At 37.3% G+C, this 21,209-nt stretch overlaps 1 long non-coding RNA gene across 1 annotated transcript in view; it reads left to right on the forward strand.

Annotated features, from left to right (window-relative positions):
• Nucleotides 1–519: 519 nt before the first annotated feature.
• Nucleotides 520–21,209, forward strand: part of LOC138754792 (uncharacterized) — a 186,578-nt gene continuing 165,888 nt past the window's right edge. Inside the window, exons 1-2 of the long non-coding RNA XR_011351931.1 lie at nucleotides 520–601; nucleotides 20,822–20,906. This is a non-coding gene — a long non-coding RNA (uncharacterized lncRNA). The remainder of the gene's footprint in view (nucleotides 602–20,821; nucleotides 20,907–21,209) is intronic.

Genomic DNA, 21,209 nt, shown 5'->3' on the forward strand with positions numbered 1-21,209 from the left:
AATATAGTACACCACTTAATGTGATTTTCCTCTTCTCTCTCTCATTGTATCAAAATCTGTAATTATTACATGTATCTCATTATTCTTAAGGCTTCAAAGCTGTGGAATTCTTCAGTTTTCCTTCAAAAAATCACAGGCATAATTTCTTCTTTAGACCTCCAATTCTTTTGAACCATAGTAAGTCTTCTAATAGGTTCTCTAATTTTACTAAAATATATCAATCCTAAGTCTGTTTTGGTTACATTGATAGCTATTAATGATTGTATTACTTCCCTTCATTCTGGTTTGATGAGCAAAGTAATTGAAGAGTAGTTTTAAAAATTATAATCTAAAATTGGTAGAGAAATTAGGAACTGGCAAATGAAGGAGGCAGATATTTTTTTTAAATGCTATTAAATAACAAAGATTAAGAGGTTCTGCACAGTGGGGAGATAGAAAATCAAAGAGTGTGAATTGCACCTCCCAGGAATATTAATTATATCTTTGATTCCATTCTTGAATTTTTGTGTTGGGAAAATCAGTGACTTCTGAAGATGAGGGAAATGAGCTAGAAATGTGGACTGAGGAACTCTCAGAGCCAATCAAACTGCAATTGTGTCAGGTAAGGCATTCAGTGTCCTTTTGTGATTCAGAATTTATTGTCTTGAACAAGGCACAAAATTAATTGTTTTACAGCAACATCACAGTGCAAACATTCATATGAACCACCTAACAAAAATAAATAAAAAGAGTGCACAATAAGACAAAGTGAGATAGTGTCTTTGGTTCATTGATCATTCAGGAATCTGATGGCAGCAGGGAAGAAGTTGTCCTTGTACAGCTGAGTGCTCGTCTTCAGGCTCCTGTATCTTTTTCCTGATGGTAGTAGAGTGAGGAGGGCATGGCTTGGGTAGCAGGGGTCCTTGAGGATAGAGGCTCCATCTTGGAAGACAAACTTTTGACAGACATCTACAAACCCACCAACTCCCAAATACCTCAACTACACCTCTTCGCCCCATGTCCACTGTAAGGATTCAATTTCTTTCTCTCAATTCCTCTGTCTCTGTTGCATCTGCTCCCTGGATGAGGACTTGCACGATAGATCATTAGAGATGTCCTCCTTCTTCAAACAACATGGCTTCCCCTCTAGCATCATCCACTCGGGACCCACCTGCATATCCTCCATTTCCTGCATATCTGCCCTGGCCCCCTCTGCCCTCGCGTAACAAGGACACTATTTTCTTTATCCTCACCTATCACCCCATTAGCCTCGCATCCAACATATCCCTCTGCTATTTCCACCACCTACTACGTGATCCTTCTCTCCTCACCTCTCCGCCTTCTGCAGGGACTGCTCTCTCCATGATACTTTTGTCCACTCCTCCCTCCACATCAATAACCCCCTGTGACCGAAGGAGATGCTCCACTTGCACCAACATCTCCTTTACCACTATTCAGTGCCCCAATCAGTCCTTGCAAGTGAAGCAACACTTGTGAATCTGCAGTGGTCATCTACTGCATCCAGTGTTCCCATTTTGTCCCCTCTATATCAGAGAGACTAGACGCAGACTGGAACTTGCTTCATTGAGTACTTCTGCTCTTGTCTGCAGCAATTGCGTGGATCTCTCAGTGGCCATCCATTTCAATCCCTCGCCCCATTCCCTTCCATGATCTCATGCACTGCCAGGCTGATACCACCTGCAAATTGGATCCCCCTCCCCCATCTTCTTTCTCCTCTCTTTTTTCCTCTAAATGTGGTGGGTTTTTTTCTCTCTCTGACTCTTTTCACCGAACCAATTCTCACCTTTCCTCTTGTATTTGATTTACATCTTTTGTCTGTGGGTCTGTTCTCCTCCCCCTCCCATTCTTCCCTCTTTATTTACCCAGTCTTTTTTCACTCATACCTTGAGGAAGGTATTTTATCTTTATCTCCTATTAACTCTGTGAGACGGGCTGAGTTACTCCACCTTGTCTGTGTTTTGACTATAATTACAGAAGGATCGACCAGTGAGGCTGTTTGGGTGGAATTGAGGGGTGGAGGAGGCAAGAGGGTGCTAATAGGGGTGTATTACAGACCACCAAATGGGCCAAGAAAATTAGAGGAACAAATTTGTAGGGAGATAACGTATATGTGTGAAAATCATAAGGTAGTGATCATGGGAGATTTTAACTTCCCACACATTGATTGGGATACCCATACGGTTAGAGGGCTGGATGGGCTGGAGTTCGTTAAATGTGCTCAGGATTGTTTTCTAAATGGATTAATACCATAAAAATGAATATTTTTCCTAGAATACAATATTTGTTTCAATCAATTCCTTATTTTTTTTAAAAAGTCTTTTTAAGGATTTATATAAAGCGATTGGAGAATTCTTATGGAAGGGAAAATTTCCGAGAGAAGCAATGAGAAAATTGATGTGGGATTTTCAATTTGGAGGTTTAAGATTACCGAATTTTCAGCATTATTATGAAGCAGCTCAATTTAAATTTCTTAGTGCATTAATGAATAAGGACGACCCACCTAGTTGGGTAAAGATAGAAATGGCGGTTATTTTAGAAAAATTTCCTCATGAGTTTTTGTTTCGATGGAATAAAAATTTATTACGAACTTATGATGTGCCAATATTGAAACATTTATTGAATTTATGGACAAGTAAACTTTAAAAATTGGGACTTAAAAATATATATTCTGGAAGATTGCCATTATATAATAATTAACTTGTTCCTTTTACGGTCTCCAATGCCACTTTGAAACAATGGGAAAAGAAGGGAATAAAAAATTTATCTGATTGTTTTTCTGAGGGTTGTTTTTGTTTCTTTGACGAATTACAAAGGAAATATGGTATTAGTGCAAATTCTATATTTGTATATTATCAATTAAGATCTTTTGTAAAACAGTTATGTGGTCGACATATGATTTTATTGCCTGAATCTAGTTTTGAAGAATATGTTCTTTCAATACCAAAAAAGGGATATATATCTGATTTGTATTGTATTTTACAAGAAATTGATAGTAAAAAAGACTGGGATAAAGATAAGTTGAAATGGGAAAAAGATTTAGGACATAAAATAGCTGAAGAAGCTTGGATGGAAATTTGTCAGAATAGTATTCGGAAATTAATTAATGCTAGACTAGCGATGATTAATTATAATTTTATTCATCAGCTATATTTAATGCCGGAGAAATTAAAAAAATTTGGTTTTAGTAAGTTGGATTCTTGTTTTCGATGTGATCAGACGGCCAATACTTTTTTGCATACTGTTTGGCTTTGTGATCGATTGCAACAGTTTTGGAAAGGTATTCAATCTGTTTTTAACAGTTTATATAATATCCATCTTGTATTAGATCCCGATATATTTTTATTAGGGAACATGCAATCATTAATCGATTTAGGTTTAGAGGATTATCAGATTTCATTTATTTATTTAGCTTTAGTTGTGGCTAAGAAATGTATAGCACTTACTTGGAAAGATAGAAATATACTAACTTTAGATAAATGGTATTTGGAAATGAAATTTTGTTTGACTATGCAAAGGATATCTTTTTCAATTCAGGATAAGATGTCTTTTTATAAGTTAAAGTGGACTCCGTTTCTAATTATATGCATTTAGGTTTGATTTAAATATATGTTTAAGTGTGATATTTTAGTATTGACAATTTTTTTTTGTTGTTAGAATATTTTTAGGTTAAGTTTTATCTCTTTTTTGTAAGTGGGTATTTTTTTTTTCATATATAATATTGTCAATTTTATTAACTCTTCACTCTTTATTTTGGGGGGAGGGTTGGACTAATTTTAAGTTAGACTATTAATATTGTGTTACAATTAACGGGGGGGGTTATTTTGTGTAGTTTTCTGATGCAATATTGTAATCATACCTTTTTAAATTTTTTTTTCTATTTTTCTTTAAATGGAATTCTTTATTGTATTCATGTTATAAATTTTTAAATAAAGTCTTCAAAAAAAAAAAAGGATTGTTTTCTAAATCAGTAGAAGAACCGACTCGGGACAGTTTAATACTGGATCTCCTGTTAGGGAACGAGCTAGGTCAGGTAGCGGACATTATTGTTGGAGAACCAATTGGGTCTAGTGATCATAATTCTGTTAGTTTTATGGTAGTTTTAGGGAAGAGCAAGGAGAGGCCTAAAGTTGAGGTTCTGGATTGGAAAAGAGCAAATTTCGAAGGAATAAGAAGGGATTTGGGGAGTATTGAGTGGGACAGGATATTTTCAGGTAAGGATGTTAATGAAAAATGGAGGATATTCAAAAAAGAAATTTTGAGGGTACAGAGTAGTTATGTCCCAGTGTGGATCAAAGGAAAGGCTGGAAGTCATAGGGAGGCTTGGTTTTCGAGGAATATTGGAAATTTGGTTAGGAGAAAAAGGGAGGTGTACAAGAGGTATAAAGAGCAGGGAGCTGAGAAGTTGAAGGAGGACTACAAGGAGTGTAGAAGGAATCTTAAGAAAGAAATTAGAAAGGCCAAAAAAAGGCATGAAGAGACTTTGGCTGACAGAGTAAAAATAAATCCAAAGGGTTTCTATAAGTACATTAAAAGTAAAAGATTAGTGAGAGATAAAATTGGACCCCTTGTAGATAGCGAGGGTAGGCTGAGTGAGAAGTCTGAGGAAATGGGGGAAATTTTGAATGATTTCTTTGCCTCGGTATTCACTAGGGAAAAAAATGTTGAACCAGTTGAAGTAAAGAAAAATAGTGGGGAGGTCATGAAGCATATAAGGATAACCGAGGAGGTAGTGATGGCTGTGTTAAAAAAGATAAAGGTGGATAAATCTCCCAGACAGGACAAAATATTCCCTAGGACACTCAGGGAGGCTAGTGGACAGTTAGTGGGGCCATTAACAGAGATATTTAGGATGTCACTGGCCATGGGGGTGGTGCCAAAGGATTGGAGGGTGGCGCATGTGGTTCCTCTGTTTAAGAAAGGGTCCAAATGCAAACCTGGGAATTATAGGCTTGTATGTCTGACGTCTGTGGTGGGCAAGTTGATGGAAAGTGTCCTGAGGGATGCTATTTACAAATTTTTGGAGGTACAGGGATTGATAGGGAGTAATCAGCATGGTTTTGTCAGGGGTAGATCATGCTTGACAAACCTGATTGAGTTCTTCGAGGGGGTTACAAAAAAGGTTGATGAAGGGAAAGCTGTGAATGTTGTCTATTTGGACTTTAGTAAAGCTTTTGACAAAATTCCCCACAGGAGGTTAGGAAAAAAGGTGGAGGCATTAGGTATAAATAAGGAGGTAGTGAAATGGATTCAGCAGTGGTTGGATGGGAGGTGTCAGAGAGTAGTGGTAGAAAATTGTTTGTCCAATTGGAGGCCGGTGACTAGTGGAGTTCCTCAGGGTTCGGTCCTGGGTCCACTATTATTTGTTATATATATTAACGATCTGGATGTAGGGGTGGAGAATTGGATAAGCAAGTTTGCGGATGACACAAAGATTGGTGGTGTTGTGGACAGTGAGGTAGATTACCGTAGATTAAAAGGTGATTTAGGAAGGCTGGAGGTGTGGGCTGAGAAATGGCTGATGGAATTTAATACAGATAAATGTGAGGTGCTACATTTTGGAAAGGCAAATTTAAATAGGTCATATACATTGAATGGTAGACAATTGAGGAGTGCAGAGCAACAAAGGGATTTAGGAGTTATGGTAAATAGTACCCTCAAGGCTGATACTCAGGTAGATGGTGTGGTGAAGAAGGCATTTGGAACGTTGGCCTTCATAAATCGGAGTATTGAATTCAAGAGTAGGGAGGTTATGATGAAATTGTACAAGGCATTGGTGAGGCCAGATTTGGAGCACTGTGTACAGTTTTTGTCACCAAATTATAGGAAAGATATAAACAAAATAGAGAGAGTGCAGAGAAGGTTCACGAGAATGTTGACAGGATTTCAGGGTCTGAGTTACAGGGAAAGGTTGTGCAGACTGGGTCTTTTTTCTCTGGAGCGTAGAAGATTGAGGGGACTTGATAGAGGTGTTTAAGATTTTAAAAGGGACAGACAGAGTAAACGTGGATAGGCTTTTTCAATTAAGAGTGGGGGAGATTCAAACTAGAGGGCATGGTTTAAGAATGAAGGGGGAAAATTATAAAGGGAACATGAGGGGAAATTTCTTCATGCAGAGGGTGGTGGGGATGTGGAATGAGCTTCCGGCAGACGTGGTCGAGGCGGGATCATTGGTTACATTTAAGGAAAGACTGGATCGTTACATGGATAGGAGGGGACTAGAGGGGTATGGACCGGGTGCTGGTCAGTGGGACTAGGAGGGTGGGGATTTGCTACGGCATGGACTAGTAGGGCCGAACTGGCCTGTTCTGTGCTGTAAGTGGTTATATGGTTATATGGTTACAGCATCTTCAGACTTTTGTGTTTCACAAAAATTCATGACTGAGTTGAATATTTTCTCTATTTCTTGATACAGTGATTTGTTAGCTAGAATTAGTTTAGAAGACATCTTGACATTTCCTGATCTGAATGAAAATTTTCATTTATAAGGTGTAATCTTAAAAAAAAAACGTAATCTTCTTGGCCCTTCTCCTCTAATTGCAGGTCAATGAGGAATAAGACCAGTATCAGGAGAGGTTCCTCTTTGATTTAAATCCTTCCACCAATAAGCGTAATTGGGTAGGATGCAGCAGGACCCGACACAATAGAGGGCATAGGCCATGAGTCATGATGGAACTGTCAGTGTGAATTGTTCTATCCACTGGCAGTTCATCACAAAAACCTGGAGAATTGAGAAAATCAACATAATACCAATTGAATCACACAGTAAGAATGTGTATCACAGTGATTCTGGAGACCATCAAAATAATAAAGCTAAAGATAAATTGCTCTTTCAAATATTCTTCTCAAACCTCAGTGAGTCTCAGCTTGGTGCTTACTATTTAATAGCCCAAAGCATTCTTAATTCCATCACCTTTTTTGTAAAAATTAGTATATCACGTTATAATTTCATCAAAATTGACTTAAGAAATGACCAGAAGTTTGTACAAAAAAATGCGTTGGTGAATTTCTGTACCCTTGGAAGCAGAGTCTTTCAGATGAGACCAAATTTGTTTTCTTAGATGGATGTAACAATTATATGGGTGGAAAATTAGGGGGGGTTGGTAGTTATCCCTGTCAACCCCACCAACATATTTCCCTTAACACCACTTTAAAAACCATATGTAATCTGCGTATTGTGATACTACCCTTGTTGTGCACAAATAAAAATCCCAAAGAAAAATACAGGAAATGCTGGGTGATGAAAGATCAATGATTTGAAGCAATAAAAATAATTTCCTGTTTGCACATATTCTCTGAAATTTTCTGATGTTTTATGTTTGATTTCTTGTTCTGCACAAATTGGTTGCCTCATTTCCCACATTCCCACATGCAATTCAACCCCTTGAGAGAAGCTAAAGTCATGAAAGGTACTGTCAAAACACAAGTGGTTCTTATGATGTAGCCATTTCAGGCATTACATTCAGGATTTGGGCTTGGCCATAGAACAAAGATGATAGCCTCCAGCCCAAATACAAAGATGAAAACTAGCTGTTGGATGGAGGCATAGGTAGATGAGTTAAGTATGTTGGACTATGATCAGGAAGGAAAGATAAAATGCCTGTATACCCAAATAATGGGATTAAATTTGTAATGATATTCTTCCTATGCCTCTCGACCCGCAAGATTCTCCTCTGATAGATCTGGAGATATTTGCTGGGCAATATCTTTCTCTGCAATCCAAAGATTTTCTTTGTTTTCTTTCTTTTTTTTATACCTATAAAGTTGTATTACTCTATATATTGTTTTTGTGAGGGGGTGGTTGGGAGGGAGAGAGTTTTGGAGTGTAATGTAATTTTAATTTGTTTCTTGATATCTATTATTATAATAGTCAGAACTACTACATGCATGGAAAATTTAAAAATATTCAAAAAAGGGAAGGAAAGATAATTTGGATCAAATAAAATAGAAATAATGCTAGATGAGCAAAAATAAAGTCCTGCATTTTTAGAACGTCTTTCATGACGTTTGAATATCCTGAGGTGTTTAACAGTCAACTAAATACTTTCTAAGGCAGTCACTTATATAATGTAGGAAATGTGAAGATAATTAGCCCAAATAGTGATGCGGTGGATATGCTATAGAAGGACAAATTTTGCCAGATAACTAAACAAATTATGCTGCTTGGAAAATTACTACAATGTTTTAGAAAATGTCCATTGTGAATTAATCATTTTTTTAAAAAATCTCATTGTTTTGATTGAGTCTGACAATTAAACTTAAAAGAAATAGTGAGTTTCACCAATCTCTTATGACAGATGGATTATTGCCAGATATTGCATCAGATTATACCCTTAATGGTTCAGTTCGTCGATATATTTCTTTATTTAATACTGAGATATACAGGACAGAAACAGTAATTTCTTAACTGTTTTCTATCAATCTCTGGCAGGGCAACGGAAGGGATCTTAAAATTAGCCTTGACCCACATTTAAATAAAATCAGTTGAAGCTTTTGGTTTGTAATCATTATCTTTTGACCTTTCCTGAAGATTTGTTTGAAAACTAAATAAAAAGGGTAGGATACTGATATCTTCTCCATTCCACCAGAATTTTGCCAAAGCACATGATTTTGGCTCATCCACTACTTGGGAAAGAGATGTTCGTGCCCAATGGAACTATCCGCCAGTGTCACAACCTTCATTGAAAGAAATTAACACTGGGAATAGGGAAAATTCTAAGTTTGTTGGAGAAAATGCCAGTAGATCACTGATTTGGAAATGATCTATTGCCAGCAAATAAATATTTCAGTGAGGTCTGAACATAGAGAGTTGATAGGAATAATTTTTATTGCTATTTATTGCCCCATCAAGAAGAAATTCAGAGAATCCTTTAAAAAGGTATTAAATTGTTATTTTTCAAATTTATGAGGAAACTTTTAAGTGAGCAAGTACCACGTCACTTTTATCATTAAAAGTTTTTGTATTCACGTTTAGCATAGAAGCCACTTTCAAACTGTAATTATCCCATTTTCTTCAAGTAAGTGTAAAACAGGTCCACATTGAAATTTCTAAAGCAAGGAGAGGATTGTTCTTTAAAATGGGGTGGAAATTACATTAATGATTTGGTGCAGTTGTCCATACCCTTCTGTTTGTGCTTCACCTGAAGACCTTGTTTTGTCTTGACTCCTTGAAGTTGATTTTTAAATGTCTATTGTGTAATATGAGTAATATTAGATCAGTTGCCTTTTCACATCCTATATAAATCTTACAGTATATTAAAAATTATTTGTCTCTGTGCCCTGAATTCAGTTGTTTCTGTTGTGAATTCCTTTGTCTTTTACAATGGTTACTATCTACAAAACTGTCTCCCCTTGGCCACATTCACTGCCAAACCCAGGCAACTTGCAAATTAAAGGAAGAACACCTTGTATTCCATCTGGGCATTATCCAACCACTCAACATTAACATTGAACTCCAATTTCCATTAACCCCTACCTCTCTTTCTTTCCCTATCCTTCTGTTTCCTTTCCTCCAGCTCCACATCTATTTCCTCTTCTATCAGAGAGCTAACCTCTCCTCATCACTTTCTCTCTTATCCTCCCATCTATAACCATCTATGATCTCTAAACTGTTAGCCTGCCCCTTCTTCCATCCTCTCCTTTTCTCCCTCCTTTATTTATTTAGCTGCCTGCCTGCTTTTGCTTATTCTTTATGAAGGGCCCAGGTCTGAAATGTTGGTTATTCTTTACTTCCTATGGATGCTGCATGACCTGCTGAGTTTCTCCAGCACGTATGTGTATTGCACTCAACCCTAGCATCTGCACACTTTCTTGTTTAACTTATAAAACTGCTTACATTAGTCTCGATAGTGGGTCTCAATCCAAAACGTTGATTGGCCCTTTCTACCCATGGATGCTGCCTGATCTGCTGAGTTATTTCAGTTTCTCATTGTTTGTTCTTTAAAACTGTCATGCTATAATCCTGTTATACTGATTCCACTCTTGCCAATCAACATACTACAGTGCCACCACTGACAAGAGATTGTAATTGCATCAAGAAAAGTTTACATAAGTATTTCTTCATTTCTAACAAATTTATAAAAGTAAGGACAGGTTTGAGTTTTGAATAATAATCTGAGAATTAGATTTGCATATTTAATTCCAAATATCTCCCAATGCTTAAATCCGTTTCTCTGAACATGGCATTTGGTCTTGCCAACCTATGTGCAACACTGCAGGAACTACACTAATTATCTCAAAGAAAAAGAAGGAACTTGCATTTGTATAGTACTTTTCATATAGTCAGGACTGCCCAAACCACTTTACTATCAATTACCTTTGAAGTTTATTCATTGTAAAAAAAAAGTTTAAAGAATTGCCATAATCAAATTAAACCACAATTATAAATAATTAAGTTAGTGTTAAATTTGCAGCTTTGGTATCACACAGTTTGCCAGTGAAAGGGTTAATTGCAGTATATTTGGACGTGGGTGCCATAATTCTGTGGTTAATCTGAGAATTTGTATGTGTGTAAAATGAGTGGAAGATTTGCTTTGAAATGAGGCATGGGGATTTTCCCCACCCACATAACAATTTAAATAACCTTCGCATGTCAATGAAGGCTTGCTATAATCCAAGAGAGAAACAAGAAACAAGAGAAATAGTTCACTTCAAATGTTTACATCTGTATCCCTGATGTAGTTGCACCTGTCGCCTGTGAAGCTCAGTTATATTTTTTGTACGGTTGTTTCAAAGCATCATATCACAGCTTAATTCGGCAAAGCAAAACTGCTAATTGCATCTGCCATTTGAATAAATGTGTTAGTCTCACAGTGTTCAATCTGCTCTCTGTGCTACTATTGCTGTTCATGTGTTTAGTCTTATTTAATGTCTTATATATAGGCATGAGTTCAGTGGACTTAAAAGAGGAGTTGCAAATGACAGAGGATATTCAAGAAATCATGTGGCTCTTTAACATGTTCAACCATTCAATCATATGTGTATGTCTGTACCTCAACTCTGTTTTCACATATTAACCCTACATCCAACAAGGATCTCAGTCTTGGACTAGAAAGTTCCAATTTTTCCATATCAGCAATCTTATAAAATAGAATGTTTCAGATTTCTATGGCCCCTGGTTTCAAATAGTATGCATTGATTCCTACCTGTATTAGATTAGTATTTTATTAAATGTTAACAATAGGAATACTGAGTATGAAATTCAGCATTTGGGAGAATGATAAATGTGTGAAGACACTGAAGATTTTGGAATCTGGAGCAAAAAACAAACTGTTGGAAGAGCTCAGCAGTTTGAGCAGCATCTGTGGGGGAGGGGGGAGAATTGTCAATATTTCAGGTCGAGATCATGCACCAGGATGGTGTGGAGAGGGAAGAAAGCAGGTATAAAGAGGAGGTGGGAAGGAAGAGACATGGTTCAGTAGGTGATGGGTGGACTGAGAAGGGGTAAAGGATAATGGGCATAAAGAACCAGTTGGGGGAGTGAAGCGGTGGAGTTGGGAGATAGAGGCGGGTGGGTGATAGGTAAGCAGACAAAGGAATAAAATGGACAACAAAATGGAGCCAAGTAGGTGGGGGAAATGTATAGGTGGCGACAGAGGCTGGTGGTGATAAGTGGGAACAAAGTCTACAACTGTTGGAATCTGATAAAGTAAAAAAGGTGATAAAGGGAGCCAATAAGTGAGAGATGAAGTCCAGATGGAATCAGAAGGTAGAGGGGATGCTATGGTTGAAGTGTTTGCGTAGTAAGTAGATGGAACCAGGATGGGGAAGTGGATGAAAATTGGTGATGGAGAGGCTGGAGGGAGATATAGGAAAGTGAATGCTTATTAGTCCCCATAGCACATCACCTTGCATTTATCAGAATTAAATTCCACCTGTCATTGGTCAGTCCATTTTACCAACTAATCAATCTCTTCCAATCACCTAAAATTATTTTCTTTATCAACCAGACCACCAATTTTTGTGTCCATTGCAAGCGTACTAATTGTACCTACTATATTCATATGCAAATTGGTAATGTGTATGACATATTGAAAGGGTCCTGGCACAGCACTAATCTCTATGGTACACTGATGGACTTCTAATCACAAAAACAACCTTTCATCATCAGCTTCTATGTCCTATCACTAAACCAATTTTAAGTCAAATTTTCCTGGATTCCATTACTTCTAATCTTTTGGACTCATCTCTCACTTTGGGACCTTGTCAAAGTCCTTAATGAAGTCCATGTAGAGTAATGCAATGAGCCCATCAACATATTTTGTTACAGTTTTGAAAAATTCAATTATATTGGTCAGACAAAATGTCCCCTAACTAAAGTGTATTGACTGCCTTTGATTGATGCCTGACTTTCAAGTATCGATTACTCCCTTGGGCTTTTTTCTATAAACATTCCTACCCACTGATGTTACACTCACTGATCTGTAGTTATTTACCAAGCTTATCCCGGTTGTTCTTCTCGCTGTGAAGTGACGAATAAAAAGCACATGCGACACAATTGAGTTTACAAGTCTAATTTCTTAACATTTATATCATTATACAGATCTTTGTCCCTAGGATTGATCACTTGGCTGCCCTTTGAACTGCTTCCAGTGTCAGCATTTCTGATTTATCTTAGTGTTGGTTGATCAAATTTCAATACTTATATTTTTTAATTTGCTGATAGTTGGTATTACTTCTAAGCAAAGTTAAAAACTGTAATAATGGAGTGTCCAAGTAAATTTTACCCAAAAAACTACAATTAAATCAGGAATTAAGTCAACCTTGCACTTAATGTTAGCAAAACCAAGGAGCTGATTGTGAACTTCAGGAGGAAATCAGGAGAACTCAAACCAGTCCTCACTGAGGGATCAGCAGTAGAGAGAGTCAAGAATTCCTGGGTGTAAACATCTCTGAAGATCTGTCCTGGGGCCTCCATGTCAATGCAACCACGATGAAGGCTCACAGTGGCCAAACTTGATGAAGATTTTGAGGAGAATTGGTATGTCACTCAAGATTCTTGAAAATTTCTAAAGGTGTGTCGTGAAGAGCATTCAGTCTGGTTGCATCATTGGTATGGAGGTGTTAACGCAAAGGACAGGGAGTTGTTAACTCGGCTAGTGACATCATGGGCACCGGCCTTCATTCCATTGAAGACATCTACAAGAGGTGATGGCTTAAGAAAGCAGCCTCTATCTACAAGGACCCTCACCATCCAGGCCATGCCCTTTTCACACTGCTACCATCAGGAAAAGATACAGGAGTCTGAAGACAAGCATTCAATGGCACAAGGGCAGCTTCTTCCCCTCAGCCATCAGATTACTGAATGGACAATGAACCACAGACACTACCTCACTTTATCCTATTTTCTTGCACTATTTATTTATTTTGAAATGTAATTTATAGCAATATTTATACTGTAATGCTGCCGCAAAGGAACAAATTTTGTGACATGTTCAATGCAATAAAATCTGATTCTGGTGCTTGGCACCAATGTGAGTTCTTGAAGCAGTTAATCATTGTTGTGAATAAATATGAAAAAAATGATAAACATATTTAATAATTGCTTCTACATAGTAGAGGATAAGGTAGCACACTGGACATCAGAATAAATGGAAATCGATTCAGGGATGGAATCTAAGCAAAAGCAATACAACAATAATAACAATAAAGTGTGATGAATCTTTAGAACCAGATTCACTCCATCCCAAAGTTTTCAGGTTTATTGTCAGAGTTACATAAATTACATCACATACAACCCTGAGATTCCTTTTTCCTGCGGACTTGGCAGAATTACCACTTATTGGTAGTGCATAAAAAACTCTACACAGCGCACACAAGTCAACAATTAAAGAACTGTAAACAGATAACGAATGTAAACAAACTGATTGAAATACAGAGAATTAAAAAATCAATAAAGTGCATAAGTAAGAGTCCTTAAATGAGACCCTGATTAAATTTGTTGTCGAGGAGTCTGATGGGAAGGGGTGGCAGCTGTTCCTGAACCTGGTGGTACGAGTCTTGTGGCACCTGTACCTCTTTCCTGATAGCAGCAGTGAGAAGATTTTGAAACCATTCCCTTTGGATTGGAAAGTTGTACCAGTCACTCGACATTTATAAAAGTTGAGGGATGGAAGCCAGACATAGTTGGTCTAATATTTGTGTGTCAGGTAATTACTAAAAAAATATAATTAAGGAATTAAGCACTGAATACCTTGAACCTCATCTTGGATGAGCTGGTATGTAATTTCTCCTATTAAAGTTTCAGGTCATTGATATCCCCAGAATGTAGATGGAGGGAGATTTGCAATTAAAGTCAAACTGAGGTTTTTTTAGATTCTATATTGTTGAAGATGGCCATTGTTTAGCATGAATGACTTAAATACTACTTGCCACTTATCAGGCCATGGCTACGTGTTACCAGATCTTACTGCATGCAGATAAGGATTGCTTCATTATGAGGACACATCCTGTAAACAAATTTTAAAATATAGAAATAGAGGCATTGGAAATATCTGAAAAAGAACAGCATCAGATGGAAATATCAGAACTATCAGGAAAGGTAAACAAGCTGGCATACCTCTCTTAAAAAGATGCTAAGCAGTGACCTGATGGAATCACAGAATGGATTAATAGGGAAGGGGACCGTGCAAATGTCAATGTGCCTGCCAATTTCAAAGAACTACATACATTTAGCTGCCCCCTCCCCCACCATTTTACACCCTTATTCACCCATTTGGCAGCCTGTTCTGTCCACTTTATAGATCACTGCTTCTTCAAGATTTTTGCATCTGAAAATTTTAAATTTTCACTCTGTGCACCTTATTCCAAATCATTATTGTAGGAACAACATGTGGCATCTTATCAAATACCATTTAGATGTCCATTTATGCTTCATCAATCATATTTCCTTCAATTATATTTTTGAAGTAATAAAAAACTCCATCAAATTAGTTTGAGATGATTTGCTTTTAACAATACCTGATAACTTTCTCTAATCTTTCCTTTACCTAGAAAATTTTTTGATTTTGCTATGACTCCAGTAGTATCTTCTTTAATTGTAGTTAACTCCCGTTTACTCTGGCAAGACTTCCTCATACTTTTGAAATGGGCCTTTTCTAATTGAGTATTTTTAATTTGGATTTGTCTATCATCTTTTTCATAGATATTCAAAATATTAACATGGTTGTTATTTCCTAGATGGACCCCAATGAATTGTGCTTTTGCACTAAAGAATAGCTAAGTTAATTCCCTCAACCCAAGAAGAAGAGAGATGTGTATAGTAGGTATAGGCAACAAGGAGAAAATGAGGTACTAGAAGAGAATAGAAAATATAAGAAAATACTTAAGAAGGAAGTCAGGATGGTAAAAAGAAGATATGGGGTTGCTTTGGCATATAATGTGAAGGTAAACCTGAAGGGTTTCTACAAATATTTTAAGAGAAAAAGGATAGTAAGGGTCAAAATTGGTCCCATAAAAGATCAGAGTGGTCATCTGTGTGGAGCCTCATGAGATGAGGGAGATTTTAAACAGTTTTTGTTGCATCAGTATTTACTCAGAAAACTGGCATAGTGTATAAGGAAAGGAAACAAGCAATAGTGCATGGAACAAATAGAGATCAAAGAGGAGGAGATGCCTGACATGATATTCCCTCGGGCCTTGAGGGAGACTAGTGTAGAAATTGCAGGGATATTGGCAAAATATTTTAAATGTCCTTAGCCACGTTAGGTGCCGGAGGATTGGAGGGTAGCTCATGTTGTTCCGTTGTTTAAAAAAGGCTCCAAAAGTAAACCAGGAAATTACAGGCTGATATCAGTAGTAGGTCAATTATTGGAGGGTGTTCTGAGAGATCAGATTTACAAGTATTTGGACAACCAAGGGCTGATTAAGGATAAGTCAGTATGGCTTCATGCATGGTAGGTTGTGTTTAACAAATCTTATAGAGTTCTTTGAGGAGGTTATCAAGAATGTAGATGAAGGAAAGGTTATGGATGTTGTCTACATGGACTTCAGTAAGGCCTTTGATGAGGTCCCACACGGGAGGTTAGTTCAGAAGGTTCAGACACCCCATGGAGAGGTTGCAAACTGGATTCAAAATTGGATGAAGGGAGAAGGCAGAGAGGTAGTGGATGATTACTTCTCAGACTTGAGGCCTGTGTTTAGTGGTGTGCCTAAGGGATTGGTGCTGGGACCATTGATGTTCACTGTCTATATCAATGATCTGGATGATAATGTGGGAATATTGGATCAGCAAGTTTGTTTATTATGCTAAGATTGGTGGCATTTAGGACAGCAAGAAAGGCTTTCAAAGCTTGCAGAGGGATCTGGACCAACTGGAAAAATGGGCCAAAAGATGGTAGATGGAATTTAATGCAGACAAGTATGAGGTGTTGCATTTTGGAAGGACAAACCAAGGTAGGACATACACAGTAAATGGTAGGACACTGAGGAATGTGGAGGAACAAATGGATCTGGGAATACAGATACATTGTTCCCTGAAAATGGTGTCACAGGTAGACAGGGTTCTAAAGAAAGCTTTTGGCATCTTGGCCTTCATAAATCAAAGTATTGAGTACAGGAGTTGGGTTGTTATGGTGAGGTTGTATAAGACATTGGTGAGGCCATACTTAGAGTAGTGTGTGCAGCTCTGGTCACCTAACTACTGGAAGGATATCGGTAAGATTGAAAGAGTGCAGAGAGGATTTATTAGGATGTTGCTGGGTCTTCAGCATTTGAGTTACAGGGTAAGATTAAATAGGTTAGGATTTTATTCCTTAGTGCGTAGAAGAATTAGGGGAGATTTGATGGAGATTTACAAAATTATGAGAGGTGAAGACAGAGTAAATGTGAGTAGGCTCTTTCCACTTAGATTAAGAGAGATAAATATGAGAGGGCATCACTTTAGGGTGAAAGGGGAAAGGTTTAAGGGGAACTTCTTCACTTAGAGATTCATGAGAGTTTGGAAGGAGCTGCCATCTGATGTGGTAAATGCAGGGTCACACTTAAGTTTTAAGAATAAATTGGATAGATACATGAATGGGAGTGACCTGCAGGGTTATTGAATGGGTACAGACAGCATGGCTAGTGGAATTATGTTTTGGCACAGACTAAAAAGGCTGAATGGTCTGTTTTCTGTGCTATAGTTTTCTATTGTTCTAAAGAGTTTAGAATCCATTTCTACCCTTTTTAGTTAGCTAAATACCTTTTGTGCTCATCCTCTGCCAAATTAGTTTAATTCTACCCCCCCCCCCCCCCATTCCACCCCTCAACAATACTAGGAAACTTTCCTGTGTGGCCACTGTTCTCAACTCTTGTGAGGTATAGCTCATTCAGCTTGTATGGCTTTCACCACTTCCAGTCTCTTGAAGCTGCCACACTACTTCCAATAATTCTTCCACTGCCACATCACCTCCAATAGTTCTGAATGACTGTTTCATGGGTTTTCCTATGACATCCAGGTAAATTGCTCTTTTTGTGTGTCTCCCAACATTAGGATATGGTTAATTTGAGGAATTGCGCTAAAAGTCAACAGATTACACTGTTGAAGTGCATCAATGCCTTGCACATGTATGTGAGGATATTCCCCTATGAACTATGAGGTTCAGAGTCATATTTGTTAAGATACAGGCCGAGCAGCAAAGGGTCTGGGTTAATGAGCCAGAGAAATTATTGAGGTCTCTGATGCACTTTCAATTTAATGCATGTCTTTATTCAAGATAGAATTTCTAGCCCACTGCCTACTAAATTGTTTAAAATGTGGTGTTGCATGTAGGATTAAGACTATATGATCATAAGTGTGTGATAATTACACTGATTTGCATCAAAATGTTAAAGCGTGATTTTGTTGCTTTGTAGGGCAAATGGATAAATTAAGTCATATGATAAAATTTGAGATGCATTATGCAAATTAAATAATTTGATATTGTGAATTGAACATCTTGAATATGGCTTACTTAGAACTAGTGATGAAAGTGCAAAATGGCTTGCCTGACTTTATCTAAATGACACAGGTACTTATTAATAGCTTTGAACTGCCAGTATTGTGAAATCAGCCTGGATTTCATTTGTCAGTACAATGGGTAGTTAACTTGCCAATGTGTGGCTATTTGTAATTATACAAATGTTAGTCTAAATCTCCAGTGATACAATAGATATCAAAACTCAACATTTTAAGGAACAACTAAACTGGAGAAGGCAAATCAATGCAAGCTTGTCCAGCTATTCAATTAGATACTGAATGATCTGCTTCTAAACTAACTACAATCTTCTTCCAAAATATGCCAAATTTTAAAAAGTGACATTCTAAATTTGAACATTTTGGGAAAGAGTATTTAAGATTTTCACTACCTTTCGTGTTAAAATATATTTTCTATTATTAGCAATATAATAGGCCAGCAATGATTCTGGATATTTCTAATCTTCTGGATTCCTTCCACCAAAGAAAAAGTTTGTTTTCTTTCCATTCTGTCAAGTCCTTTAATCACTTTAAACACCTCCATAGTCAAAAGATAACAAACCCAGTGATCTTCAGAGGTAAATAATAGACATAATTTGATATGTATCCATGAGCAGGCTTGTTGGGAGTAGAAAGACATAGTAATCAGAGGGAGAATGTAGTGCAGTACTAGTTCCCGGGGAATACATTTGATTCACTTAACGTTTTGCTTGGAGGGGCATCACACAAGGAAAGTATCATCTTTCTTTGTTTCTGAGAAGAAAAAAAAGACATTTATCATAAGGACTTGAAAAATGTCCATCAACTTTCCCCTTATGCCCTTGCTCTCTCCAACCATGATCTCAGACCTTGTGAAAGCAGGAAATGGGAAGTACAGGTATAATGGGCAGAAACGTTGTTCAGTCTTGGTTCCAACTTCTACTCAGTAGCATTTACTGTCTGCATGCCACTGGTGGTGAGACTTTTTTTTTCTCTCTCAGGGAACATAGCAGCATTAATGACATCACCTTGAGTTCCATGTAGTAGATTAATAATTTACATTAGAATGTGATAAAGATTCTGCTATATCTTTTTGTCTTATCCAAAGGAAATTAATTTTAGTTTATTGTAGCAACTTATTTTACCCTCATGATGTTGGAGTGTTTCTCAGTTAATGAACACATTATTATGGAGGAAAACATGATGGTCAATTTGTACATTGTCAAAATCACATATTAGTGAATGAACCAAATTATTAGTTAATTTGTTTTGGTAGATCATTTGTGAGAAGAATATTAGTCAAGCTAACAGATAAATTTTCCTACTTTTTTCAATCTCACCATAAGTCCTTTTGCATTTATCTCGGCATAAACATTGCTCTAACTGCTAGACCAATCATGGATGTCATAGCGATTAGCACAAAGCTGTTCCAGTGCCAATGATCAGGACCAGAGTTCAAATCCTATGCTGTTTGTAAGGAGTTTGAATGTTCTTCCTGGTCTGTGTGGGTTTTATCCGGGGGCTTCCATTTCTTCCCACTGTTCAAAACGTCGTGGGGGTTGTAGGTCAATTGGGCAGCATGGGCTTGTGAGATGAAAAAAAAACCTGTTATTGTGCTGTTTGTTTAAATTTAGAACATTTAAATAAAATACCTAGTGCTTAGAATATAATGTTGCATTCAGAAAAATTGCATTGCCCTACTGTATTGCCTTAAGTACTCAGTATACTAGGTATTATCCTAAGGAAAAACTGTGGACTATCTTTAAATTTCTATAGACAACCAAAAGAACTCCAGTGTTGAACTATGGCCACTTTATATGCAAGTTGATGCTGAAGCCAACTTGTGCACGACAAAGTCTTTGAAATAGTGAGGCAATGTCCAGTTAATCTGTTTTGTTGCTATTGATTGGGAGACATTGTGTTATTTTCTGAATACAATATCTATATGCATCAAAACATCTAAGTTTACATCTGAACTATAACAAACATCTCTTGAAAGTGGGCCAACAAATATCAAATATCAAGTGTGAGATGTTGCATTTTTGTAAGTCAACGAGGGCAGGACATATAAAGTACAGGTAGGGCCCTGTAGAATGTTGTGGAACAGAGAGACCAAGCAGTACAGGTACATAGATCCCTGAAAGTGGCGACACAGGAAGGCAGGATGGTTAAAAAGGCATGCTTGACTTCATAGGTCAGGGTATTGAGTACAGGAGGAGAGACTTTATGTTTCTTCTGCAGAAGGCATTGGTGAAACTACACTTGGAGTATTATGTGCAGTTGTGGCCACCTAGCTACAGAAAAGATGTAATTAAGCTGGAAAATGTGCAGGAAAGATTCACAAGGATGTTACCTGGACTGGAAGGCTTGACCTATAAGGAGAGACGGGATAGGCTGGACTTTTTTCCCTGGAGGATAGGAGGCTAAGGGTTAATCTTATAGAGGTACATAAAATTATGATGGGAAGAGATGAGATAAATAGTCATAATTTTTTTTCCAGGGTATGAAAATTAAAACAAAAAGGCACAGGTTTAAGTTGAGAGGGGAAAGAATTAAAATGGATCTAAGGGGTACCCTTTTCACACACAGGATGGTGATTATGTGGATGAACTACTGGTGGTGTGAGAGGCAGATGCAAATACAGTCTTTGACAAGTACATGGATAGAAAAGGATGAGAAGATTTTGGATCAAATGCAGGCAAATGGATCTTGCTTAGGTAGACAACCTAGTCAGTATGGATCAGTTGGGCTGAAGAGTCTGCTTCCATGCTCTTTGATTCTATGTTCAAGTCCTAGCAAATTTTTGATACAGAAGACAGACTGATGACTTCCAATTTCCTTGTTACCTTTTAATCAGTCATCCAGTTTATTTGTTAATTTTATTGAATGCATTTTATTCCATTCTTTTTGTAGATATTCCTAAACTTTGATGACATTTAAAAGAAATCTTGAAAAGATGTTTTTCTTTAAAATAAAATTATGGAGTCGGCAGATTGAGGTGAGTCTGCATTCTTCCACTTTCTCTATTTACTGATCCTTTTGGAGAATGTACCTTCTGTCTAACCTCCGCCACCATATCTATCTAGAAATTGTGGCGATGGGAAGAGTTGAATTATTTCAATTATAATACATTTCTCAGGTGCCTGGAGTGTTGGGACATTGGTTTATGATACTAATCTTGCATGCCAATTTGTTACTGATATCAGGTGGATCATTGAGAGAAGTATAGATGAGATGTTAATACTTTTCTACTATAAGAAAGGAAAAGCCTGAGCATTGTTATTACAAGGCTCTTCTCATT

Source organism: Narcine bancroftii, chromosome 1 (assembly GCF_036971445.1).
Source record: "Narcine bancroftii isolate sNarBan1 chromosome 1, sNarBan1.hap1, whole genome shotgun sequence".
Classification (NCBI taxonomy): domain Eukaryota; kingdom Metazoa; phylum Chordata; class Chondrichthyes; order Torpediniformes; family Narcinidae; genus Narcine; species Narcine bancroftii.